This window comes from Hylobates moloch, unplaced genomic scaffold (assembly GCF_009828535.3).
Source record: "Hylobates moloch isolate HMO894 unplaced genomic scaffold, HMol_V3 SCAFFOLD_17, whole genome shotgun sequence".
NCBI classification, from domain to species: Eukaryota; Metazoa; Chordata; class Mammalia; order Primates; family Hylobatidae; genus Hylobates; species Hylobates moloch.
The window spans coordinates 28,534,203-28,546,626 of record NW_026652292.1 but is presented as its reverse complement, the minus strand read 5'-3'; the positions used below and the strand labels follow the sequence as shown (position 1 = coordinate 28,546,626).

Here is a 12,424-nt window from a genome sequence, read left to right as displayed (position 1 = left end):
CTTCTTTCATGACTGGCTCAAAGCTAGTGACCAAGAAATGGACCACTCTTTTAGCAAGACTCAATGGAGAGGTTCTTGCTAACAGCCAATCTGAAAATGGAGTCCATGCTGTCACCCTAGGGCTCTCCCCAGCTAGGAAGAAACGTGGAGGCCGAAAAGACCAAACGACACAAAAGTGTTCATGTGTAAGGAAAACCAGGAGGAAGAAGACCTCAGAGCTTTTTCTGATTACAGAAAAATTCTACCTTGGCATATAAGGACTCAACCTGGTCATTTCTGCCTTCCCTTTAAGGGTTCAAAGAAGAGGGTTTAAACCATCAAGTTGCAAGAAAGATCAGAAAAAGTCTTGAGCCTGAAGCTCCTAAAGCGGAGAAAAAGAGAAATGAACTTCTTAGCTTCTCAAGATTAAGTCCCAGGCCAACTTTTCAGAGTAGTAGTACACTGGGAATCTGGGTGAGTATATTTCTTCCCTGTGTGTTAACAATCTGTGTCCTGGGTTTATGGGCGGGAAAATGAATTAGTAAACTCAGGACTCTGTAGAGACTTTAGGGATCCCAGGCAGTTCCTGCTTCTCAGAGATTCTGTATGGAATCGTGGTTGGGAATAGGGGCTTAGTAGACAGAGAGATCTGGATGCAGATTCTTGCTCCAGCTCTTAATAGATATGTAACCTCAGTCAAGTCACTTAGCCTTTCCAAGCCTATGTTTCCTCATCTGAAAAATAAGGATAACTGGGAACAGTGCCTGAAATGCTTTAAGTGCTTGACTTGTTCAACAGAAATTTATTCAGTGTCTATTGGATAATTCATTTTCCTGCTCATAAACCCAGGACACAGATTGTTAACAGAGGGAAGAAATATACTCACTCAGATTCCCAATGTACTATTTCTCTAGTTGGCCTGGGACTTAATCTTGAGACACTAAGAAGATCATTTCTCTTTCTCTACTTTGAGGCTCAAGATTTTTTCCGATTTGCCCTGAGACTTAATTTTTTTTTTTTTTTTTTTTTTTGAGATGGAGTCTCACTCTGTTGCCCAGGCTGGAGTGCAGTGGTGTGATCTTGGCTTACTGCAACCTCCGCCTCCCGGGTTCATGCGATTCTCCTGCCTCAGCCTCCTGAGTAGCTGGGACTATAGGCGCGCGCCACCATGCCTGGCTAATTTTTATATTTTTAGTAGAGACGCGGTTTCACCATATTGGCCAGGCTGGTCTGGTCTTGAACTCCTGACCTCGTGATCTGCCTGCCTTGGCCTCCCAGAGTGCTGGGATTACAGGCATGCGCTGCCACACCCAGCCGAGACTTGATATTTTAAACCCTCTTCCTTGAACCCTTAAAGGAAAGGCAGAAATAGGAACTATTTTCAGCATGTGAGAAACACAAACTAGTTCTTTGCTTTAATGGAGCGTATGATCCAACAGCTAAGACAGATAATAAATGAATAAATCAAAGATTTGATTTCAAACAGGAGTCATGTGATAGAGTACCTGGGGGTGGTCCTGTTTCCTGTTAGATCATATGTTCTTGTGAAGATCTGGGGGAAGATGTTTCCAAGCAGAAGAAGAGCCCTGATATGGGACAGAACTTGGTGTGTTCTAAAACTGAAAGAAGTACAGCGTGTCAGGCATGGAGTGAGGGCAATGAGTGGTAAGAGAAGGAGTCATAGGAGAGGTGGACTGGGGCAAGGAGCCTGAATCACACTGAAATGGCAACGAGAAATGTCCAATTCTAAGCCAGGGAGTGATATGACTTGTGTTTTTAAAAGACCCCTCTGGCCGGGCACAGTGGCTCATGTCTGTAATCCCAGAACTCTGGGAGGCCAAAGCGGGTGGACCGCTTGGGCCCAGGAGTTTGAGACCAGCCTGCGTGACATAGTGAGACCCCATCTTTAAAAAAAAAACAAAAAACCCCTCTGGGTTAGGGGGGCAGGAGGGATGAATAGGAGGCAGAGCACAGATTTTTAGGCCAGTAAACTACTCTGTATTATAATATAATGGTGGATACATGACATTATACATTTATCCAAACCCATAGAATGTAAGAGTGAACCCTAAGGTAAACTGTGGACTCGAGGGATAACGATGTTCCAACACAGGTTCATCGACTGTAACAAATGCACCATGTGGTGAAGGACGTTGATGAGAGCGGAGGCTCTGCACGTGTAGGGGCAAGAGGTATACAGGAAATCTCTGTACTGTCCTCTCAATTTGGCTGTGAGCCTAAAATTGCTATATTTAAAAAAAAGTCTTAAAGAAATAAAAGACCCCTCTGGCTGCTCGGAGGAAAAGGACTGGGGTCAAGAGTGTCCTCGGGTGGCCCAGTTAGAAGATGACTGCAGCATGGGTCCAGGGGTGAGATGGCAGTGATTTTAATAAGGGTGGCTGCCGTGGAGGCGGGAGAACAGGGTGGAGGCTGGAGGTGGGGCCAACAGGACTTACTCCTGGATTTGGATACAGAATGTCAGGAAAAGAGAATGAAGGGTGGTTTCTAGTTTTGGAGATGAGCCTTTGGGTGGATGGTGCTGCCGTTTACTGAGATGGGAGGAGGAGAGGGACAGAACTAGCTTGAAAGAGACATATCAAGGATTGCATTTTGTTGTGTTAGGTTAGAGATCACTATAACGCCCCCACTGGAATGGTAAGGGGGCAGTAGGGCACATGAGTCTGGAACACAGCAGAGAAATCAAGGCTACGGACATAAATTTGGAAGGCAGAAGCGCATAGATGGTAGGCAATGCCTTGAGATAGTTGAGCTCTCCCTAGAATAGCCAAAAAAGAGGATCCAAGGATGAGCCCAGGTCAAGAGCATGAAACAACAATGAATATCAGTTGTTGTTATTATTTTCAATATATTGAGAAGGAGAATGTTGGCCAACTATTGTTATCAGCATCTTTTTATTCATCTATTTCCCCACCCATGCTGCCATCCATTCATACCGTGAACAATCACGGAGCACATTTACTAAAAGGCAAGAGAGAGTAGTGGTCCGTATGCAAGCTCTAGAGCCAGGCTGCTGTATGTAAATTCCAATTCTACCAACTCCTGGCTGTGTAACCTCAGAGAATTCGCATAACCACAATGTATCACCATTTTTCCATCACGAAAGGGGTTGTACCGTGTTGAATAGTAGCTCCCCAAAAGATATACCCACATCCCAAAACCTGCAAATGTGTCCTTATTTGGCAAAAGTGTCACTGCAGATGTAATTAAATTACAAATCTCGAGTTGGAATCATCCTGAATTATTTGGGTAGCCCTAACTCCAATGACAAATGTCCTTATAAATGAGACACACAAAGTAGAGACATGCAGACAAGAGAGGAGAAGACACAGACACACAGACAAAGCAATGTGAAGACAAAGGCACAGACCGGGCTGAAGCAGTGCAAGGAATGTCCACAGCTCCCAGAAGCTGCAAGAGGCAGGGAAGGATTCTCCCTAGAGCTTCCAGAAGGAGCGTGGCCCTGTCAACACCTTGATTTCAGACTTCGGACCTGTGAAGAGGATACTGTGAGAGGATAAATTTCAGTTGTTTTAAGACAACAAGTTTGTGCTAATTTCTGACGGCAGCCCCAGGAAACGAACATGGGGTAATAACAGTATGTACCTCATCCGATTATGAGAACTGAATGAGCTGTATGTGGCAAGTGTCTAGAACAGTGCCTGCCAAATAGTGAACATTCAAATAATTTTAATTTTTACCCACATACTAGGCACTGTACTGGATCCTGAAGAGTACGGGGGAAGAGGCAGTCTTCAGAGATCCTCAAGATAAAGATGGAGCCTGGGAAGCTGAGCAGGTGAGGGATCAGAAGGCGGGAAGTGTGCTCAGGGGCCGTGTGCATCTCCCAGGTGCCAAAAATAGTGGCCTGCAGCTCCACAGCTGCCACCGATAAAGTAATCAATAAGCCTGACATCTGCTTAGGTTTTTAAAGACGAGCAGTAAGTCCAGAGAGGGGTTAATGCAATTCTTTCCAGTACCTTCGTCTCCTCGTGCCATCTCACTGCCTGCTCTCCCTTGGGAATCCACGCTGATGAGGACACTCGGAGCACATTTTCTGGAGACAGCTGTCCCTTCTTTCAGCCTAATGATACTGGGAATTAAGGTGGCCAGGGCGCGGTAGGAGTGGAGAGTGGGCAGTGGCAAACCGTGGAGGAAAGCTATGCCAATTTTGTATGCTGAGTGGTTTTGTAATAATATTTGCATGGCTGCTTTAGCCTTGGAAGTGAATTCTCTTCATCAGGAGACCCATATAGCACAATCTAGTTTTACCCAAATCTCCATAAAACACACTGTGCCAGAAAGAGGGTGTTGGGCGGGTGGTGGGGGGTGTTCAACTGAAAACACAGCTGAAATCAGACATTTTATAAGTGTCCATTGGCCAACACACAAAAATGTAGAGTTTATGGACATCTTGCTTTATTAAATAGAAAAAGAAAAAGAAACCTTGGTGCTCTTGGAGGGAGTGTATGATTCCATTTGATCACCTGCATGCAAACATAAGCAGTGTCAGGAGCTACTTAGTGTTCATGACATGGAAGGGTCAGGTTCCTAAAGACATTTCTGGTGGCTCAGTCCCTGGAATTCCTCAGGGGTAAGGGGCATTACTGGGTGTTCAAACTTGTACCCACCAACCCAAGATATTATGGCTACCCCAAAATACACTTGCCTCTCCACTCTCCAGAAACAGAGTCTTCTGGAATATTGGAATTACAGTAACATCCCAGGACGTGTAAACAGGACAAGCCAGGTTCACCTTAGACAGGCATCGGAAACGTGCTGGCCTTCGGTGAAAGGGACAAAAGAGTTAGTGTTTATTTTGTTCCCCCTGGGTATCCTGAGATCTCCCTAGGAGTGACAGTAGTGAGAAGGCCCCCCGCAGTGCAAAGCTCCCTGGCACCCTCTCTCCTCCCACCAGCTGCCTGGGGATGCCCGGAGGCCTCCCACGTAAGGCAGCCCAGTTCCCCACCCCCTTCCCCCTACTGAGTACACTGAGATCCAAACTTACCATCTCTCCCACCCTCCTCCCAGTACAACTCCCACTGCCTGAGCTGGCAGGTCCCAGCCAGGGAATTGACTTTGGGGTAGCCACAGCACAAAGCGTGCCCCCGCTCATGGTAGGAATTCTAATTCTACACTATATGAGTGCTGTCTTTATTTTTAGCCAAGCAGGATGATGGCTGTCCTGAGGCCAGGACGACAGGGTCTGTTGTGTTAACTTGGATGATAAAGTCTACGGCTTGCAAAGCCAAGTACTAGAGGTGTCCAAGTGTTGATAAAAAATGAGACCGGCCAGGCACAGTGGCTCATGCCTGTAATCCTAGCACTTTGGGAGGCCAAGGCAGGCGGATCACAAGATCAAGAGATGGAGACCATCCTGGCCAACATGGTGAAACCACGTCTCTACTAAAAATACAAAAATTAGCTGGGCGTGGTGGTGCGCACCTGTAGTCCCAGCTACTCAGGAGGCTGAGGGAGGAGAATCGCTTGAACCTGGGAGACAGAGGTTGCAGTGAGCCGAGATTGTGCCACTGCACTCCAACCAGGGCGACAGAGCAAGACTCCGTCTCAAAAAAAAAAAAAAGAGAGCGAGAGTAACCCCTCTGAAATCCATTTCGACTCCTGCTAAAACACCTCAAAGAACCAGTCTAGGGCATCACTGTGTTAAGGGCCAAATATGCCATGGACGCCCCTTCCTCAAGAAGCTGTTAAAACCATAGATCCTTAACTGGAATGAGCTAAGTTTATTCCTCCCTGAAGGCAAGAGATTGGATAATGCCCTTTCAAGGACTTGCAGATCCTTAAGAATTTATGATTTTTTAAATCCTCCTGTGGATATCTAGGCATTTCAGGCTGCTTCTTAGACTTAAAAGACAACAAAACTTCCCCCATCTCCTTGCTATTATTTCATTCAGAGCTCACAACAATTGTGTGTGAAAAATTAATCCTCTATGCTATGAAGTCGATTCCCCCAATGCTGCTTCTCCAAAACCTCTTCATGCCTCCTAGAGGGCTTGATGAGCCCCAGAAACACTATATATAAAAACAAATAATCCAAGAATAACTTTGTCAGCCAGGTGTTCAATGCTATCTGGTTTCATGCAATGGCTTCATAAAGAGAGTTGAGAATCTTAAGTTTCTGATTTTCTGGAAGTTCATAGACCACTCACTATTCACTCAGAACGCATTCTGGTAGGGAATGCATGCATGGAGCAGCCAGAACTCTCAGAATGGAGACTGTTTTCTGGCCCCATCAAGAGTGTGGGGTGAATACACTACTGGCATTGGAGAGAGGCCACGGCCAGGGGTAGGCCTCTTCCTGGAGCTGGAGAGGCTTAAAAGACAAATGTGTCTTCTCCACATGCTTAGTGTCTTAACAAACCATCTCTCGGCTCAGCCGCCTTATCAGACCACAAAAGGCCTCTTCAACTATTAAGTTTTCAAACTGTAAATGCTCCCAGTGTCTTCTTGAACACATTTGTAAATAGAACACAGAACTCTTTAGCTCTCAGACAATCAGACTGAATCAGATGACCTACCTGGCTTCAAACACCCCCACCAGAACCCACGGGAAATGTATTCTTTTCCAATTCCATCTTTTCTCTATTTCTAAAGTATGGATAATAGGAGATCAAGACTGTCAAATTTCTAGATACCATAAAAAGATCTATCCTTTTATATGCAACCTATGCATAGGTCCAAATCTAGACATAGACCATCCGGTTGGAAAAGAACGAATAATTTGAGAAAATTTTCCAGATAATTCTATACTTCAATTTCCTTAAAAAACATTCTTCAATGCCTATAATCCCAGCACTTTGGGAGGCTGAGGTGGGTGGATCGCTTGAGCCCAGGAGTTTGATACCAGCCTGGGCAACATGGTAAAACCCTATCTCTAAAAAAAATTTTTTTTAAATAATAAATTAGCCAGGTGCGGTGGTGTCTGTAGTCCCAGCTTCCCAGCTACTTGGGAGGCTGAGGTGGAAGGATCACTGGAGCCCGGGAGGTCAAGGCTGCTACGAGCCGTGGTCATGCCACTGCAGCCTGGGTGACAGAGTGAGACCCTGTCTCAAAAAAAAAAAAAAAAATTATTCACATTTTCCCCAATTTCATTTAATTTGGCACCTATCTATTTAGTGTTTAGTAAGTCAAGTGCTCCTTTTCTTTCCCTCTTCAGTAATAAATGAGACTATTTTTTCATCTTTTCAACTATAATCAAAGACCCATTAATAAAACCAAGGGGGATTGCAGATTTTTAATTCTTCCTCAGCCACCTGCATCTTGGCCAACACCACTGCTATCGAAAGACAAGAGTTCCCCAGATCAAGCAACTGTGTTTTGTGACTCTAGTTCTGGTTGTCTAATGGGACAAGTTCTCTGTTTTTCTGGGCCTCAGCTTTCTCAAATGCAGGCGTTACCAAGTGTGAGTGCATGATCCCCTTCCAAACCATGGAGGACAGAGGAGACTGTCCAGCCTCTCCCTGCCTTGCACCTGGTAACTGGATCTTTGCATAAGAGAGGGACATTAAATTTAGACGCAGCACTGCAACAAGCCAAGGGATTAAAAGGCAGAAATCTCGAAGGATTTGTCAAGGTGCGAACAGGGAGACCCAACTGCTCAGAGTAGTCCAAAGCTTTTCATCCACAGCTGAAAGAAAGCTTCAGGCAAGTCTGCTAAAAACTCCTGCCTTCTGCATTCAACTGGGCTCTCATTGACTTTGGTGAGAGGTTTATGCACTTCTGGACACACTATTCAAAAGTACCCCCCATACAGCAGATGCTGTCACGGAGGGCCTTCCAAACACACCTTAGTACCTCTTTTGATTCCTCCTAAGAACAACCCTGTGAAGTAGCGACTGCACCACTTTTACACATGAGCGAATGGAGGCTTCAAAATTTCTAATCATCTGGCCCAGCAGGAAGTTCTCTGCACAGCTAGGATTCCAGCCAAAGCCTCTGACCCCAACTCAGGAGTCCTTCCTTTCCCTCCTGGCTGCCTCCACTGGTGCCAGGTGCCAGGTTTGCTTCCCCTGGCAGGCAGCAGTACTGCAGCCCTCTCCTCCAGCCCCCAGCTTCACGAAGTGACCCCAGGTCTCAGCAAATGCCTCCCCTGTTTTCCTCATTCTCTCCAGGGCCTCACCAACCTCTGCTTCCCTCTGGCCTTCCAGGGAAGGCAGATGCCAGTATTGTTCTTCCCCTGCACTTGCTCACCTCGTCCAGCCCAAACACCCCTGATCTAGGTTCTCTACTCTCTCCCACATCTCTTGTTTACCAAACATGCCTGGGAGGGAGAATGGAGGGACTCTCATGAATAAACCCTCTCCAATGCTACAATCTCCTCAAAATACTCTGTGGGTTATTTTCAAACAGCACACTTCTGGATCCAGTGTCTAGACCTGCAGTTTCACTGTCTTGGCAATCATTGTCTCCTTCTTCCCTTGCAGCCTGGCTTCATGAACACCCCTTGCAGACACTGTTCTATCAGTGGCCTTTTCCTATCATCCTTCTGGGGATGGGCGCCTCTGAGACATCCCTGCCTCTCCACTTGTCTGCTAACCTCTCTCATGGGCTTGCCTGCCTAGCTTTTCCTGTCCTTGAAACTCAACTCTGACCTCAGCATCCTCCCTGGTGCTGTGGGAATGTGTCTGAGGGCAGAAGAAAGAGGCTGAAAACTTGAGTCTCTAAGTCTGTCTTCTTAAAGAGATTCAGCCTCTCTTTGGATTTGCTCCTGACCTTTTGTGGATTCAGCTTTGGAATTTGTCCCCTTGTGGATGGTGCAGTAGGAGAGATCTGGAGCCATCTTCCAACAGAGATGCCCCCACCACCATGGTCTGAGTCACTTAGGCCCACATGATCAAAGGCAAGGGAGTATCCACAGCTCTGTGTTATCTTGTTCAGCTCACCAGGCCTGGAGCCTCTGGGAGAGGGTTTCCACAACACCCTACAGTATGATCAGCCCGGGCAGTGGGGTCTGGGGTGTTCCCTCTGCCTCTTTTCCTGTCTAACCTGAGGAAGTTGATTAGCAACTGTTCCAGGCCTTATCTGGGTATGAATAAAATAAGGCCCTAAAGAAACACACCCAGGGCAGCATGGTGAGTGTGCTAAAGGGTTGTGTAGGAGCAGAATGAGGGTCCACGTTGGGCGCAGTGGCTCACGCCTGTAATTCCAGCACACTGGGAGACCAAGACACCAGGATCACTTGAGCCCAGGAGTTCGAGACCAGCATAAGCAACATGGTGAAACCCCATCTCCACAAAAAACACAAAAATCATCTGGGTGTGGTAACACACACCTGTGATCCCAGCTACTCGGGAGGCTGAGGTGGGAGGATTGTTTGAGTCTGGGCAACAATGAGACCCAGTCTCAAAAAAAAAAAAAAAAAAATCCCACACATCTCCCTACTATCTGGAGAACTAAGTTCCTCTGAGTCCTTAGTTCCTCTGAGTCCTTAGCACTGAGTCCTAACTCAGGATCAACCTCTCAACTTCTACCTAAGAGCTCCTCCACAAAGCCTTTCAGATCCTCTCTGGCAAAAGTGACTTCTTTTTCCTCCATACTCCCAAAATGTTTTATTTGGACCACTCTTCAGGTACTTTACTCACTTAATCATCTCTTCACTCCTTCATCCAATAAACACATGGCCTACTACATGCAACATGTGCACTGGTCTGCACCATAGCACTTAGCAGGCTTCTCTCCCTTCTCCTGCTGGACGGAAACTGACAAACTGACAGCAGCGAGGGAGCATCTTTCATCTAAGCATATCCCGGAACCTCGAAGCCTCCTCAGCCCCCAGCACAGCAAACCACAGGTATTCCAAAAATAAAATGATTGAAATGAATAGAGAAATTATCATGTTTCCTTAAATAGTAAACTGCCATAAAGTGCATGCAAAATCAATTTCAGCAATAGATTTAAAGTATAATTCAATATTTTTCCAGGAGCATATTAACTATGTCAAGGTAGGTGCATTTATATACTTTACATGGTTCTGATTCTTCCTCTCCTAGCACCTGCCACCCCCCTACTCCTACACCTAACCCCCGCAACACACACACTCACTCACTCACTCACACAACTAGATGGTTATCATAGGAGCAGCAGCTCTGGGCCCATCCTAATGGAAGAAGGAATTGATGAAGCCAGAACCACCACCTACAGCCAGGGGTGTGTTCTGAGACATTCTCTTCTGCCCCCACAAGCAGCACTCCCACTTCACACCTGCCAACCTGTACCTATCTGGCCGCCACCCAGAAGTCACAACCCACAAAAGCTGGCCCAGTAGAGATGCCAGGCCCCTAAAGCCCTCCAGTGTAGGAGACCCCACTGGAGAACAGGCCCTGAAGGTCCAGGAGGTCTCTCTGCAAGGACAGATCAGGGCATCACTTACTGCAGCCAATCAGCCACCACTTCCAGTAGTTTCATTGCGATTTGTCAAGGCAAACATATCCACCTACCCTACCTTTGGTGGAGGCAAGAGGTTGGGCCAGCTGCAGGGGACAGACTCAGACTCAGCTCCATTCCCCCAACACTGCCCAACGGCCAGTCCCAGGGCAGGTCTGGAGCTCTGGAATGCCCTCGTGCCTGCCATTCCAGTCTCTGCCACCAGCCCATGCCAGACCTTGTCCTCTTCCCACTCCAGTGTCCCTTATCAAGGTCTCTGCATAGATTTGGGCTGCCGAGGACAGCTTCTGGCAAACTCCTGCTAGGGGTCCTGGACCCTCCTGCTGCTGAATTCAGCCTTGCGCTTTAATGGATTTTCCAAATAGCGGAGACCACAGGCACCTCAAAGACTTAAAACACAAACGCAAACCCGAGGGAGGAAGAGAGGAAGAGAGGGAGAGGGAAACCAGATTTTAGGAGAAACTCGACTTCAGAGAGAGAGCAGGATTTCCCTATCACTATGTTCCCCCATCTCCCCGGCAGACACCAATAACCGGCCCTAAGATGCCCTTGATCTTTGGGCGCCCCCTGCACTCCCTCGCCCCGCGTCTAACGTCTCATCTGGGCAAAGAGGCGGGGGTTGAGAGATGAAACAAGCCCGAGGGAGGATGGTCCCCAAGACATTACCTGAGGCCGGAGTACCTGAGTACCTCCGCTCCTGTCGGAGGAGGGGACCAGAAGACGGCCCGGGGATGCGGACCCGGGATGCGCGCCCGGGCAGGAGCTCCGGCCCTGTCCTGAGTACCCCCGGCAGTGCGTCTCCGGTTGTCCCGCTGTCTCGGTCCCGCTCTGTCTAGCCCCCTCCCCTGCGCTGCGCCCTCCCCGTCCCCGGCCGGATGCTAGAGGAGTTTGCGCCGCCCAACGTGGGACCCCGGTTCGGCGTCCTCACTCCCCGCCCTGCCAAGGCTGGGATTCCCGCACCCGGATTTGTCGCTAAACTTTCCTGGGCACACACGGTCTCGGGGGTGCCGGGCCTCCCCCATCCCCTGCCCACCCGGAGCCGCGCGTCCTGGCTGCAGCGGGACGGTCGCTTCACCTGCTCGCAGCTCGGCCGAGGCTCCTGCGGCTTCCTCGCGCGTCCAGACCCAGGCGCCGCCCGGCGGGTCCCCGCGCAGCTGCCGCCACCGCGGCCACCACCGGTGCCGCCGCCGCGCCTGCCCCGAGCTGCAGAGCCGCGGTTCGCCGGCAGCCGCGGGAGGCGCAATCCCGGTGCCTTCGGCTCGGCCTGCGGCTCCTCCGCTGCCTGCAGCCGCCGCCCCGCCGCGTCCCGCTGCCCGGGGCCGGCACGCACCAGCGCTGGGGTGCGCTCCTCGCCGCGCTGCGCAGGGGATCCGCCGAGCCTCCAGGATGGGCGGGGATTCCCTCCCTCTGGTTGATTCGAGGGGCGGGAACTCCCTTCCCGGAGTGACAGGGACGGGGGGCGGGGATTCCCCTGCAGGAATAACAAGGTGGGCGGGGATTTCCCCGAGCGAGCCCCGCCGCGGGCAAGGCGTCTCTCTGGGTGAGCCAGGAGTCCTGGTGCGCCCGCTTCAGAAACCTGGGGATCGTGGGAGGAAGGCATCCAGGGAGATGGCTGCTCCGAATCTCCATACAGGCGGGGCTTAGGGCGCCATCTAGGTGGAACAGAGCGAGCTAGGGGACGTGAAGTTGCCTCTGCATAGCACTTTACATAGCAAAGAGAAAAATGTCAATTGTCTTATCAAAGAATGGGGCGGAGGGGCCAGAGGAGATGGGAGAAGAGCTAACCACTCACCCCGAGCTACCCTTAGCCTCTGGTCCTTGGGATACCAAAGGTAATTTAGCACTGGTACGAGGATTTCGGGGAGAGGGGACCTCTTGGCACCTCAGAGCTGCTTAATCCCCCAGTTAAGCCCCTGGGGGAAATCCCGTGGCCCTGGGGTGGTGGTTTTGCTCCCATGAGCACTAGCCACGAGCTTCTGCCGAGTGGACTGTGAGAGCTAATGCCAGCCGCCCTTGGCCCCCG

General features: G+C 49.3%; 1 protein-coding gene across 4 annotated transcripts in view; it reads right to left on the bottom strand.

Annotated features, from left to right (window-relative positions):
- Positions 1–11,753, bottom strand: part of PDZD2 (PDZ domain containing 2) — a 474,581-nt gene extending 462,828 nt beyond the window's left edge. For all 4 annotated transcript variants that reach the window (XM_032135867.2, XM_058430032.1, XM_058430033.1 and 1 more), the window contains exon 1: positions 11,477–11,753. The gene's annotated coding sequence lies outside the window, so the exon portion shown is untranslated. The remainder of the gene's footprint in view (positions 1–11,476) is intronic.
- Between the last annotated feature and the right edge of the window lie 671 nt (positions 11,754–12,424).